Consider the following 14,836-nt stretch of genomic DNA (forward strand, 5'->3'; position numbering starts at 1 on the left):
AAGACCACAGGCCTCCAAAATGAGCCCTGAGGGCTGCCGGCAAATCCCACTGTGTCTCCTCCTCCGCTCACGGTCACTGGGTCCCGAGCATCTCCTCCCCTCTTCACAGTCAGCAACCTCCTCCCCTACTCTTTCCGAGGTGATCCGTTGCCTCGCATTTCATTTCTAAAACAGAAGCACTCAGAAGAGAACTTCCACATCCCCTCTCCACCGAATCTCGCAGCCCGCCTCCGGGTGCATCCACGCGGCCCACCTGTCCCGCTGCTGCAACAGGTGAGCATCCTTGCTCCTGTCGGAGGCCAGGCCCCCTCCGTACTGCAGACCACTTCCTCCCACCTGTTGAATGACCTTGTATGTGCAAATATCTCTTCTGGCTCCTGAGTTTTTCTTCTATACTGGACCGTTCCCATCTGCAAACACGCAATAACGTCCCGCAGTGAAGAAACCCTCCCTGGCCTCGAAACCACTTTCAGCTACTAACGTATGATTCTTTCCCCATTTTTGCAAAACTCAGAGTTGTCTTTTCTTGTTGGCTCCATTTTCTCATTTTTAAACTCTCTCTCGAATCCACACCGGTCTGAATTTTGACCCCAACATTTCCCCCAAACTTCTTTTGCCAAGAATACTAATGGCCCCCATGTTACCAGATTCAGAGGTCAACCCCGAGGGCTCAGCTCGATCTATGAGCATATGTAAAGCAGTTGACTTCTTCCCACAGCCTCTAGGACACCCTCTTATCTTCTTGGTCTCCAAGTTGAGTCCTCCTCATTTTCACGCCCCCTAAAGGTCAGAGCCCTTGGACCACTTCCTTTCTCGGCCCATGCTCATTCCTCCATGACCTCAGGCCACTAAAGATCAGCAAGAGGCCCCTGCCTCCCCACACCCAATCCTGCCATAGCCTTTCCCCTGAACTCCACACCCGAACCTTGGCTTCTGCTTGGATATTTAGTAGGCATCTCAAACTTAATACAGCTGAACTCTTGATCTTTCCTTCAAAATCTGCTCTTCCGTCCTCTCCCTCCTCTCAGTAAATGGCGGCTCCTTTCTTAAGGATGCTCAGGCCCCAAACTCTGGAGTCGTCTCTGCCTCCTCTGCTCTAACACACCGCACCTAGACACTCAGCAATCCCTGTCTTCCAGGTGTATGTCGAGTCTCACCCCTTCTCCCAGTTCCACGGCCGCCACCCCAGCGATGCCACCCCACCTCTCACCTGGATGGCTGAATTGGTCTCCTGACTGGTTTCCCTGCATCCACCTTTACCTCCTGCTGTCTATTACCAAACATCAGCCTGCATAATTTTTAAAGTGTGTCTTGGGTTGCATCACTCCCCTGTTGGGAACGCTTCTCGTCTTGCTCAGATTAAAACAAAATCCCCACGACAGCCTTCGGGGCCTTGGGTCACTGCCCCCATCACTCTAACCTCAGCTCAGGCCGCTGTCCCTTACGTCCACCTGCTCCAGCCACACTCCCCTCCCTGCCGTTCCTTGCATAAGCTGAGCAGGCTCCCACCTGCCGTGTCATCATCTCAGAATGCCATTCCCCTGGGGGTCTCCGTGGCTGACTCCCCCCATGCTCTCTGGCCTTTGGTGCAAAGTCGCCTCATGAGAGGGATTCCTCACATCACCTTCGATAAATAGCCCCCACCCCCTCGCGACTCTCATTTTCTCTCTCCTTCTACCACTGTGTTATCCTCCTGGGAGTTTTTATCCTGGTTTCTTCTTTTTAGAATGCCCAGTCATTTTGGGCGGTATTTGGATGTTTTGGATGCATCATTTTGGGAGTCTGGCTTTCGTTGTCCTGTTTTAAAGAGCGTTCGTTCATTTTTGTTCTGGAAGGCAGCCGATGTAACGGAGGGTTAGCTTGACCCTTTTGAGACTTCGTTCTCAGCTTGGTTTGGCTGGATCTAGGCTGGCCCTTCCCCGGAGACCCTGAGGCTGGGATCTTGGTTGATGGTCCAGGATGTTCGGGGAAGTGTCCGGTCAGAACTCCTCCTTCCCCACTGAGGCCCCTCCAGCCTGTGCAGCTCCCGGTTCCTCTGCCGGGCCCCACAGCGACAGGCCGTGGATGCGTGCCGCTTAGCAGAAAGCCAATACCTCCAGCCACCCTGTGAGTGTCCGGAGTTCCTCCTCTGGGGCTCGTCCTCTCCAGGACCCTGCCCCACGAACTCCAGCTGTCTCAGCTCTGACCCCGCCTCCTCAGCTCCGCAGCACTGCCGTGCCCCTCTCTGGCTCCACCTCCCTGTGCTGAGGTCTGGAAAGTTCCTCCAGGCAGAACGCCTGGGTGATCCAGAGCTGACGGACCGAACCGAGCGCGTGTGACCGGAGCCCCGGGCCGCCCGCCGTCCGTGGCTGGGAGAGACGCCTCATGCATTTTGTCCTATTGGGCGCCTGTTGCCGTAGGAGAACCGACTGTGTCACGCTCACTGTCACGGGTGGAAGCAGAAGTCCCATCCCGTTGTTTCTTTGATCTCCATAGAATTCATCAGGGGCTAACGTTGCATTTTATTTATTTTGTTGCTCACTCGTCTCCCTTCCCTCTCTAAGCGAGCAAGCTCTGGGAGGGAAGGACATTTTTCCGGTGGCCTTTCCTGCTGTCTTCAGGGGGCCACAGCTGTGCTCGTCTCCCTGAAGGTGCTCAGTGCAGTGGGTGAGTCAGGGGAGCTGCCCAAGGAGCCGTCTGCTCTTGCCTGGTGGGCCGGAGCTCCTCCCTCGCCTGCGCATGGGGCCGTGAAGACTGCAGACTCCATCCTTAAGTCCAGGGGGGAGGACGGGTGCTGGGAGCCTTGTGTCCCCGGCTTCACTGTCTCACTGAGGAGGGCTCTTGTGTCCGGTCTGCTGGCAGGGGCTGAGCGTTGGTAAGGAGACCCTGAGGTTGGAGGAGAAACCGTAAACGTCTTGAAGGGGAGTGGCCAGCTGCAGGGGCTCCTCGGGATTCAGGCGTCACGGGCTCTTGGGGAGCCAACATGCGCTGGGACCCTCTTGACCGCAGCGTGGATGGGCGTGCGTGACCGCAGGAGAGCGTGGCCCGGGCAGAGGGGACGCAGCCTGGGTGCTGCGTCTGCCCCGGGGAAGACAAACAGATGGACGGGTCCAGAAACCAATGGGCATGAGGCTGATGCCCAAGCAAAAGCTGGGGTGGAGAGTAGCCGCTGCTTGGGGCTCAGAGGGGAAGCCTGGAGGGAGGAGGGCCTTCCGGTCACACGTGGATGTCTGTGACTTCCTCACCCTCCACATCCCTCTCCTCCTGGATTTCGTGGCGACTTGGCCCAGTGTGTCACCCTGCAAGCCCCAGGCTTTGGGTAAAAAATACACATATATTTTTAATATATGTGTATAAATGTCTCCATATTGATTTTATAAAATATGGCATTATGATGCTTGTTCTTCATAAAACAAATGTAAAGTTCTCTAGAGAAGATGTCTACAATGTATTGTATCACAGTGGTTCTAAGAGATTCCGGTTTTTCCATCCTCAGCATCTCTGAGATGGGGTGCATCTGACAGTCACCACCAGGCAGGAAGCCCTCATGACACAGTTGCGTAAATGTCGTTGTTGTTCTTGGGGGCCCATCGGATGATGGCAGTGCCCCGATGGATCAGTGGACAGCCATTGAGGACCATCTGAGGAAGGAGCATGCTGTCTGGACACGTCCACTGGTACCTCCCACTGGGAGTCAGGCGTCTTTGGTTGGATAAAAGATATAATCGCTGCCGTATACTGGGCACCTGCAAGTGCCGGGCCCGTGTGAGGCCGGTTATATCGCTCACACCGTACATGTACTACTCACAGGCTTAATGTGCATCAGCCCTGCACGTCATGAACCATCACTGTGCCCTTTTTGAGGGGAGATGCTGGGGTCTCAGAGAGTGGGCTAATTCACAGGGTCACAGTGCTAGGAGGTGGCTGGAGCCCATGTTGGGTCCCCAGGTCTGGCTGAGTCCAAAGGCTGTGCCTGAACTTGTCTGCTGGAAGAGGAGAGTAAAAGTCGCCTGAAGTCACACCGCTGTGAGGAGTGTTTTAATGGCATTCACTCTGATAGGTTTCTATGCATATACCAGGTGGAAGCACAGGAAATTTCCGTTTCTGTACACGAGAAATGGAAGAATAGCAGGAATTTCATGATTCGATGCAATAGCACGTGTACACAGGGCACCGTGCCAGTGAGGCTGTGCTGCCGTGGGCCCCTCCCCTCAGTGGGACATGGTCGCTGCGTGTGAACCAAGCACAGGCCTAGACTCTCGTTCTCAATTGCTTCAAAGCGTCCCACAGGACTTAACTAACCGATAATTAACCAAATCCAGGTTGGTGGACGTTTCGATTATGTCCAGTTTGTAGATATACGCCACGCGGCCATAAACCTTCTTTTCTAGTCTTGAAGGGACTCCTGGCGCCTGACTTGCCGAGTCCAGGGTTTGCATATTTTCTGTTTCAATGCATTTTCTCTACAACTCTCCCAGATGGTCACTTGGTCGAACCAACCTCACCCCCAGCATGATGCAGGACAGAGTCTATTCCCGCTGGCCACCGCTGTTGGTTAGAGGCACAGTTTTATCTGGGACTCCGAGCCAAGCAGAGAGTATTTGCAGACTGTGGTGGCAGGAGTTATCTGCTGAGATAAGCCGGAACCTTCCAGAAGGACGGCTTGGGAAGCATCTTAGGTGTGAGACGATGGGTTCCTCCAATTTACGGGCGAGAGAGGGTTGGTACCTAAAGCAGATCTGCGAGGCTGGAACGGCTGCAGAGGGCATGGCACGTTGTCAGAGTTCTCGCCTGGCTCTCTGCGGGGGTGAAGAAAGGCCCCCCAGCGTGTCCCCGTGTGCCTGTGACACTCCTGTGACGGGGGCCAGGGAGATGCCCACGTTAGATCTTCCTAGTCGTGGAGAGACACCCAGCACTGTGGCCCACAGGCCTGCATCTGGGGACCTGGGGTCTTGAGAGCAGCCTCCGAGGCCACTCAGGGCCCACCCTCCCCTCGGCAGAGAGAACAGGAGAGCTCAAAACCGGGAGGAAGCTTGAGGTGAATTCTGTCTCCCGCCCTCACCATCCCTGCGTGATCCTCGAGGTGGGCAGACCAGGCTGTCACTCACCGTCAGCCCTGCCTCTCTGTGTCTGTCAGTTGTGGCCGGCATGACACCTTGTCTTCCTGCGCGCTGCCTCTCACTGTCCGGAACATTCTCCCAGCCGGTGGGGGGGGGCTGCCTGGTGGGCGGGTGTGCTGTCGTCTGCTCCCCACAGGCCTCTCGGGGCAGGGCCAGGCCTTGCTCTCCTTGTGAAGCGGCCGGCGCGGATCCCGCGGTGGGCGCTGTGCTTGCAGTGTGTGGCGTGGTCGCCAGGTGCCCTGGCTGTTCCATGCGCTCCTGAGGCCGCTCTCCATCTGCTGCACGGCGGGCGACGGCAGCCCCACCTGAGCCTGGGCGTGGGCTGTCGCTGCCGATGTGGCGTCACTGCCATGAAGAGTCTTGAGAAGGCACAAAAGCAACTCATAGTGAGTTCCATGCTTTGAAAATGCCCCCTTTTTGTCGAAAATATAAAATTACACTAACTGGGGACTCCAGAGACTGCTGCCCCGCACACACTGGCTCCTGTCTGACGTCTCCGGGGACTTTTCTGGGAGTCTTTCTGCTTTGGGGGGATTGCTCCTTTGTCGAGCTCATCTGGGGCAGGGGTCTCTCTCTCTTCCCCACAGCAGCGAACCCAGGGTGGTCACCGCAGAGGCGGCATGCGGCCGGGGTCCCCTCTTTGTCAGAAGATTGCGTGGCCCTGCCTGTCTCTGCGCCTGTTCCTGAGCAGCCAGAGGCCAGCACCCGACAGCCGGGGTCCAAACGCCCCAGCAGGTGGCGCCCGCCAGCAGGGGACGGGCCTGGGCGGCGGCTGCATCGGAGGACGGGAGCGGCGGGGCTCCCTTGAGATGCTGCACTGTGCTGCTTCGTCCACACACCCCTCGCCTCAGGACTTTTGAAATGCCTGCTGTGTGGCACTGCTCCGGCACGGGCACTGAGGTCAGAGCCCTGGGACGCAGGGCCACCTTGACGGCACGGATGGGACAGGCAGAGGACATCAGAGCCAGTGGGACCTCAGTTTGGGGAGAATCAGTCCGACCCCTCTTTTCACACGTGGGCCCCTGGGCCTGATGAGCGGCCATGGCTCGTTCAGGACGCCACTGGTCTGTGCGGACCTGAGACCAGAGCCCAGCCTCCGGCTCCTGTTGCCCTACGGGGTCCGCGTGGAACAGAGCACACGCTTTCCCACCAGTGAGAGGATCTGGGACACCTTTGGGCACTGGCTTTGAGCCTGGGAAGATGTGCCACTGGGACAGATTTGGAGGGGAAATAAAACAAAACAGACCAAAAAATTTCTTAAACATTTTCAAGTTAAAATATTTTATTTTTGCTTTAAAAATACTAAATTGTCGTTGAGACAAGTGTGGAAAGTATAGATCAGCAGGAGGGAGAATGTGAGAGCACTTGTAACTCCGCCACCCGGAGACAGCCCTTGTGAAGAATCCAGTGTGTGCCGCCAGACTCTCCTCTAAGAATATACGTACATGTGCACACACGCGCACACACACACACGCACACGAATGGGCTCAAACGGCACACAGTGCTTGGATGCCAGCCATTCTCCCCACACGGCGTGTTGTAAGTATCTTCTCATGCGGCTGACTGTTCCTCACTGTCGTCTCACATACCTGAACGGAAATCTGCCGGACGACGCAGCCTGATTTCCTTGGTTAATTCCTTACTCTCGGACATTGAGGCTGCTGCCTGAATTCGCACGATTATAACAGCACTGTAGCAGCCACAGCACATGCAAACCCGTGGTCATTTCCATGGGATAAAGGCTAATAAAGTGGAATCTGAGTCAGTAGATACATAAAATTCCAAGGCTTTGATAACTTATTGCCAAATTGTGAAAAAAAAAAAAAGGTTAAATTAATTTCCACTCCCATCTAACCACCATGCGGGAGAAAAACCGTGCTGCCTGTAAACAGTACTGTGCTTTAAAACCTTCCCTCCTCTTCCTTCTCCCACCGTTTATCCTAAAAGAACTCAGGGCTGGTCCTCAGAGCGGTGTCTGTCAGGATTTAAGGGGGTGGGAAGAAGAGGGTGGACTTTCCAGTTTGGGAGAAAGACCAGGCGGCCGGGCTCGGGCTGCAGTCGGCTGCAGTGAGCCCGGGGACGGGCCCTGGGGACAGCGACAGCGGGTGAGTTGCACGCAGGGGTGGGACACATCTTCTGCTTTCTGCCTCCCAGGGGATAGGTTAGTGAGACAAACAAGCTGTGAGCTCCAAGGAGGAGGGTTCGGATCCGGGCTCCCTCCCTTCGCTGTGCCATCTTGGAGAAACCGTTTACTTTCTCACCGTTCCGTTTCGTCATCTGTAACATGGGGGACCAATATCAGCGCTGTGGAAGTAAAGCCTCGTTCAGAACTGCTGTCACTGGTTGATGATAAAAATGGGAGGAGGAGGAGAGTGGCTGGAAGGAAAGAGAAATCACTGTCTAATCGTTTCGGGTGTAATAATGGGGGTTTTCCATGTCATGCTCAGAAACTGGAAGGAAGACCGCATGAATTCTTTGAGATTCTCCTTAGCGCCTAGAAGAGGCTTATAAGTTCTTAACAGATACCTATTGACCAACCAAAACCAAAATCCCAGCCAAACTGAGAACCCAAGGTGCCATTTCTCTCCATGCCCCGTTGTCTCCAACTCTTACCAGGGTGGGGAGCGATGGTGACCCTGCGCCCCTCAGCTGTTGGCACCTGGAGGAGCACGTGGGCCCGGCTGCCTGGGGCAGGAAGAGGTCAGCACCCTGCTGCCCGCCTCTCCCTACCATCCCTGGTCCACCGCGGGTCCCAGGAGCGGTCGCCCCTCTATTCCATTCCCCTCAAACCTTTTCTCAGAGAAGGGTGTGGTGTCTAATACGTGACCGAAGTGTTTTATTCCCCAGGGCCTAGTATTTCCAGTTGCCCTTGGCTCTCGTTGCAGGAAGAAAGGCAGCTGGATCTCCGGCTCACGGCGTTGGGGCGGCATTGAAAGGAGGCGTGGTCGGATGCTTGTGACAGCCCCATGCAAGGCCCGTCCTCCCTGAGAGAGGACCCTGGACGCAGATCCGACCGCCCTTCCTCCTGCTCCCCACCCTTCCACTCACACGGACGCCAGACACACGCTGGCACATACGCACACTTACATACTTGCATATACTCACTCCACATAGACCCACACTCATGCCCACTCACTCACACATGTTCACTCACACGCACACACACTCACGCACTTGCACACTGACACATGCTCACATTTTCACACTCAGGCACACACACAGCTGCACCCTCCGACACTGTATCTGGAGACCTGTGCAGGGACCTGCATGTTCCAGGCCTTCCTGTGGCGAGGGGGAGACAGAGGGAGCCCTGCTCTCCCCAGTCTGCCCTGGGCTCCACTGGCCCACCGGGGCTGCGGTGACCATGGGGGTCAGAGGTTCTGGGGGCTGCAGCGACCATGGGGGCCAGAGGTCACAGGGGCAGGAGGGACAGGCGGGGCCGGTGGGCAGATCTCCCCAGGCCCAGGAACCGGAACCTCCAAGAAAGCCAGGGCCAGCTGGGGGGACTCGGGGCCCGGGAGCCAGGCCCAGCGTCAGAGGCCCCCTGCTCCAGACAGTGGGCTGTGCCCCTCCTCCTGCACACTCGCCGCAGACACAGGTATTTTTAAACTCATCTCCCTGACCTAAAAAGGCTCTTTTTTGACTGAACACCTAGTCTTCAGGCCCCACACGAGCGCTGCCTATAAATAGCCCAGCCTGGGGCTGGGGAGCCGCTGGGGGCCGTGGCCGGGGTCCGGCCCAAGGGGGCCCTGGCGGGGGTTGCACTGGGTGTGTCAAGCGACCGACCTGGCGGAGATGAAACAGGGCCTGGCTGTGGTGAGCCGGCAGCGGTGCCCGCCTCGTGCAGGTGTGGGGGCCCAGTGGCGGGAGAGGGCGGGAGGGCCGGCTGACCACGAAATCAACAAGTTTGCTCGCTCCAGCGACGGACGGGTGCTCCTTGTGTTGAACCGGGACGATAGAGAGACTAGAACAAATCTGTCTGTCTATAAAGTCCCCCAAACCCCACCCCGTGTTGGGTGTGGACGACCCCAGCTCCACCTCGGCTCGGTGGTCCCCGGGGCCCCTTCGGGGCGCCCAGCCTGCTTCTGCCCCCGACGCTGTGGATGGGGCCTTGGCCTTGGTTCCCTTTGACTTTTCACTTTGCTGACGTGGTGGTAAACTGATGGCGAGGACAGCTTCTGTGCTGAGGTGCCTGCCCTGGGCAGCACTGCTCACGTCCACTTGGGGGCGCCTGTGCCTGCCTCAGTTTCCCCCTTCTTTCTCTCCCCTGGTACTCACCTTCCCCCGACTCCCCTCCCTTCCTGCCTCCTGTAGCCCCAGCCTCGTGCTGGGGAGGGAGGGGAGCTGGGGCCAGGAGTGGGCAGGGAAGGGTCTTGAGGTGGCTCCGTGCCTGCCCCTGGGGACACGCACAGGGGGGGCTTTACCTGGTGTGGGAGTGGGGCGAGAGGCTGCAGGGGGTCCCTGTCCTTCTGCCTCCTGTCTGCCCCAAGAGGAGAGTGGTGCATTCCTTGGTGCCACCTGGAGGAGGCGCCCTCCCTGCTCGGTGGCCCCCGGGTGGATGCAGAGCAGTGATTTTAAAGCTGGTCCGACAGCCCAGGGGCCGGCAGGGAAGTCAATTAGTTGCCTGATCTGAGTGCAGAGGACGGAAGTCTCAGTGTGCTCCAGCAGGGAGGGGAATGGTCTTACAAAGCGGCTTTGTGACAGGAATGCACGTGGGCTTGAAGGTGCCCATGGCCGCCCCTATGAGGGTGGGCCAGGACTCAGAGGGCAGCGAAGTCCAGCGTGCTCCGGATGTTTGACCAACCTCGGTCTGTCGGATGTTTACTTCCCAAACTGCTTCCTTACACATGAGGACGGTGTGAAGGATGCCCCAGGGGCCGCTTGAGAGCTGCCGAGGCCTCGGCTCTGCCTCCAAGTGGCTCCTGGCTCCACTCCGGCAGCCGGCGAGACAGTGCTTGCTGCCTGGTGGAGGACATGGACAGGCGGAGGGTCTCCCCCCGATCCCCACCCTGGGCCCTCCTCATGGCTCCCCTGGAGCCCCCGTGCGCCTGGCTGTCAGGAAGGGGGCCCTTCCCTGAGAGTCTCTGGCCCCGGTGTGGCTGGTGAGGACACGGCACACGGCGGGGCAGTGCCGCCTTCTCCGTCTTGGTGAGCACCCGCGGTCCAGGGCAGGTCCAGCTCCTCCGGGCCAGACACTCCAGAAGGAAGAGTTCTTTGCACTTTGTCACTGTTGCTGTTGTGGCCCTGTCTCCCAACCTGCTTTGCCCCAGGGCTGGGCCGCAGGCGCTCACGTGGCCGCTGATGTCTGACATCTGTCGTGTCTGACATTAGCGACTCCACTGGGGCCGACTCCAAAGACTGGTTCACAGAGAATCAAAGTGCTTCATCTCCAGAATTTTCAGTGTGGGCATCCTATTTCTCCTCTGCATGTAGACGGACTTCTTTGAGTCTCCCAGGATCCAGGTGAGGACCGAGTAAGGGGTGTGGGGCGAGTGGCTGTAGAGCAGGAGGATTTCTGAGCTTTAAGGGACCTCTGGGTGCCTCGTGAGGGGATGGAGGCCCGGCGATGCTAAAGGCCTCACCTTGAATCCAAGGCCTGGCTGATGCTGGAGCCACCATGGTCTGCAGGCCCAAGCTCCCTCTGGGTGAGGTTGTGGGATCCATGAAGAAGTCACATGCGGCTAGAATTCTCCGGGGCTTCTCAGAGAGGCCACCAGCACCACTGTCCACGTATGTGGCCCTGTCTTTTCTGTGAACCTCCTCACGGATCATCTGCTCCCCCTGAGGCGTGAGGAGTTGATTCCAGGCCGGGAAGCTAGGCGGCCCGCCCCTGGCCACGCGGCAGTGAGGGTCCACAAGTCCAGCAACCGCCCCTTCCGGACGCGGCCGCCCCAAGGCCCTGGGAGGAGGGTGTGCTGAGTCTCACCCCTCAGCTCTGGACACACAGCTGCGGTCAGGCCTGGACACAGGCCCCAGATGGCCCTCCCTCTGCAGGGCCTGCCAGCCCTGGGACCTCGACCTCAGGGAAGGGAAAGAGAAGGAATGAAACGTCGCCCAGCCATCCAGTGGAACGTTCACACCCTCCGCCTAATTCCACATTTCTAGGCTTCAATTTTCCCAACACTGTCATCCTTTTTTGACCTAAGAATAAAGAGTATCTGAGGTAGGTATCTAAGAATAAAGTTATCCTTTAGAACACCGACCCAGGCCTGGTCCACTGGGGTCGGCTGCCATGGCTGCCATGGGGCTGCCGAGGGTGGGGAGGACCAGGATGGGGCCGGCACTGTCCACTGGACTGCACAGGACCGGCCGGCACTGCCCACTCTGACGGTGGCCCTCCCGTCCCCTCCATACTCTCTCTGGGGCTCACCCTCCCTCCCAGCCCTCTTTCTGAAGGTGCCTTGGCATGTGTTTTGATCGGCTGCCTGCTGGTGGTCATGAGGTCTGGGGACATGTGGGTCCAGGCTCCGTCCTTCTCCCAACGCCACCACCAGAGGGCGCTCGGACTCCACTCAGGGGAGTTGCTCCTCCAGCCCGGCTGCCCTGAGGTGATGCTGAATCACCAGGAACCCTTACTGCAAGGAGCCGAGGAGGCTGAGGGAGGCAGGCGCCTCCCGAGCGGCAGCTGCACGTCCCCCCAGCCCACCCTCTGCTCCCAGCGCCCGTTACGCCAGGTTCAGCGCTGAGGGGACAGCAGTGGCTTAGCATCTGCTTCTCCCGGGGGCCTTGGAGAATGGCCTGCACCCTCGGGAGGGGCGGCCATAGTCCCTGCTGGTGCCGCAGCCTCCTGCTGCTGCTCGTGTCTCCCCGCCCGCCTTGTGGACCGCTGGAGGGCCTGGAAGGCAGAGGTGGGGCCTGCTGCTCTCTCAGTGGGAACCCGAAGCTGGGCCAGCGAGAACGCGCACACAGATGTGGAGGATGGTGGCATCCCCAAGGGAGACAGCCCCAGGAGGACGTCCTGTGTGGGAACCTTTGGGACATGGGGAGCAGGGAGCTGGGCCAAGGCTCCTTTCAGAGCCTGCGAACCCCAGGCTTGGGAAAGATGGCTGTGCCTTCCTATATGTATCACAAAATAAGAATCAGAGCCACTAGCACCACCACCAGCAGTCGTGGGTAAGGGGCAGGTCCGCCTCTGCCTTGGATCCCTGTGGATGCTGACAGTCCTGCTCTGTTGGAAACAGCAGTATCAGACCCTGGGCCCCTCCCATGCCCACTGCTAGCCCAGGCTCCTGCTGCGCGGGGCCCACGAGTGGCCTGCCTGATGGGCGGTCCAGCACTGAGCTAGGGAGGTGGGCACAGTGTGGCTGGAGGGTTTCGGCCGGGATTCTGATGACACAGACCCGTAGGACGACAGACACAGGGACCCTTGGGCAAGGGCTCCTTTCAAAGGCCTTGGGTTTGCCTTGCTGCCTCTACGGTGCAGGGCTCTGCAGGGGGCCTGGAGAAGGGATTTCCCTACTGGGACAGCCTGGCGTACGGCGGGAAGCGTCAGTTTCTCCTGGAAGCAGACACGTGGGCCCGCCCCTGGGGTACAGAGGATTCTGTCCGTCCGGGAACCGAGTTCCGCTATACTGGGGAATTTTTTCCTTGGATTTTTGGCACAATATTTCTTCCAATTTGTCTCCAGTTTTCAGATTTCCTGACCCTCTTATTTAAACCAGTTTCCTGCTTCTGGGAACACAGCTGCCTTCATCCTGGAAACCAAAGTTACCCATTGAAAACGCAGTCATCCCCGCCAGTTTCCACGTCTGCTACTCGAAGGCCCTAGAGCTTGTTCGTAAAGTAAATGTGAGTGACTATTTTCTTCTTAATTTGGTAAATCAAGCTCAGCAAATAAGAGAAAATCAGGGGATCTCCGCATCCAGACTTCCTGTGCCCTCCCTGAGGGGAGATGCTGACAGGGCCGGGAGGACAGACATGGACGGCCTCCTCTAACTACTTCCCCCCCAGGCTGGTTCCCACCTCACAGGCTGTCCGCTCCAGTTTAGCTCACACCTGATTAAGCGTTAGGGTCTGCCTGTTACAGCACCAGGTGGAGGGGCTGCCAACCGGCTCTTCCTCGGTCTGTTACCCTCCGGAGCCCCTGTGGTTCTCAGTAAGGAGCAGGATGGAGGGCATGACGCTTTGAATTCTAATAGGAAAACCTGCTCTGATGGTGTCCACACCACTAGGTTCCGGCCCGGGCCCCAGCCCCACAGTCGGGCTTGGTTTCTGTGGGAGATCCTAGAGCTGGATTAACGAACGTCTTCTGTAAAGACCCAGACAGTAAACATTTCAGGCTCTTCCGGCCATGTGGTCCCTGATGCCAGCTACTCAACCCTGCATGGTGAAGTGAAGCCCCGCTGGACAGCACGTGAAGGAGTGAGCGGGGGGCTCCAATGGAATGATATTGATGGGCACTGAATTTCGAATTTCATATAATTTGCACCTGTCATGAAATATTATTCTTCTTTAGATTTTTTTGTTTTCAACCATCTCAAAACGTAAAACCCAATCTCAGTTGTGGGCTGTATAAAAACAGGCCGAGGGCCGGGTTTGTGCCGGGGGCCATGGTTTGTTTGCAGACCCCTGTCCCAGAACACACACCCAGAGGGCGCCCAGGAAAACCAGGGCTCATGGACTGCTCTGCGATTTCTTCCTAAGAAGTCATAGGAAAGCCATGTCCCTGGGCCTCTCCACTCCCGTGAGTGGACTGTTCTTCCGGAAGGATGGACCGACCGCTTTTCTGCATCATCAGAGAGTGCAGAACGCTGACGAAGAGCCGGCCCCAGACTCCAGCTCTGGAGCTGGCTCACTGGCAGGCGCTTTGTTGCTTTCTTGCCAAATCTTGCAACCGACTGGAATTCTTTGCATGTTTGTGGAATATTCCCCATGTGGGTGTGATGCTGACAGCAAAGAGACGCAACCAGGAGAGGACAAGGCTGCCTGCCCCCAGTGTTGGGAGCTCAGTCAGATGTATGAGTCATGTGCTTTGTGGCACAAGCAAAACTTCCTACAGCCCGACCAGACCCACCCATTGAGGGATTCGAAGTCTTGGCTCTCAATGAGATTTATTCTTTCACACTTTCAGCACAGCCTCAATGGAAGAAAACGAGAGTCGCAGATGACAGGATGGGACAGGAATTCTGCCAAAGAACAGACATCGCAGAAAGTCTCTGTAACTTCTTTAATTCTTCAAACAATAGAGCACAGAGATAACAGTTTCAAGTACATTCTGATACGCGTTTTTGACAGGAGGGGATACGCATTTCCTCATGAGGGACGGCGGCAGCAACGCCATGGCACACTTTGCACAGACCCTCAACACTGCTGAACCCGAAGATGGAGAGGTGGGCGCCTCGTGCGGTGGGAGTGGGCTGCACCTTCTCGATGCCCTGTGCTTAATTTCTCTACGAGGTGGCTTCCTTTCGTTGCCCGTGAAAAAGAGAATTCTCAATACAGAGCTGGGAAAGGATCCTAAAAGGACCCTGGAAGGCAGCAGGGCAAGGTTGCCGCCACCATGCCGGGCCAGGAAGGGATGCTGCCCGGGCCGCTGCCTGAGCGTGGATGCTAGGACTCTGCCACTGGCATGGGACCTTCTGGCCAGGCCAGTGCCCGACTCCTCTCTTGGACCAATCGGGCTGCACCACTAATAGTCAGGCGGGTCAACCCAGCCAGAGCTCTTGGCACACCCGGGGCTTCTGGTTTGCTCTCGACTGACTTAACACGAGACCTGAACAAAAACTGCCACACTGCCC

The sequence above is a fragment of the Equus przewalskii genome, chromosome 4 (genome assembly GCF_037783145.1).
Source record: "Equus przewalskii isolate Varuska chromosome 4, EquPr2, whole genome shotgun sequence".
Taxonomy (NCBI): domain Eukaryota; kingdom Metazoa; phylum Chordata; class Mammalia; order Perissodactyla; family Equidae; genus Equus; species Equus przewalskii.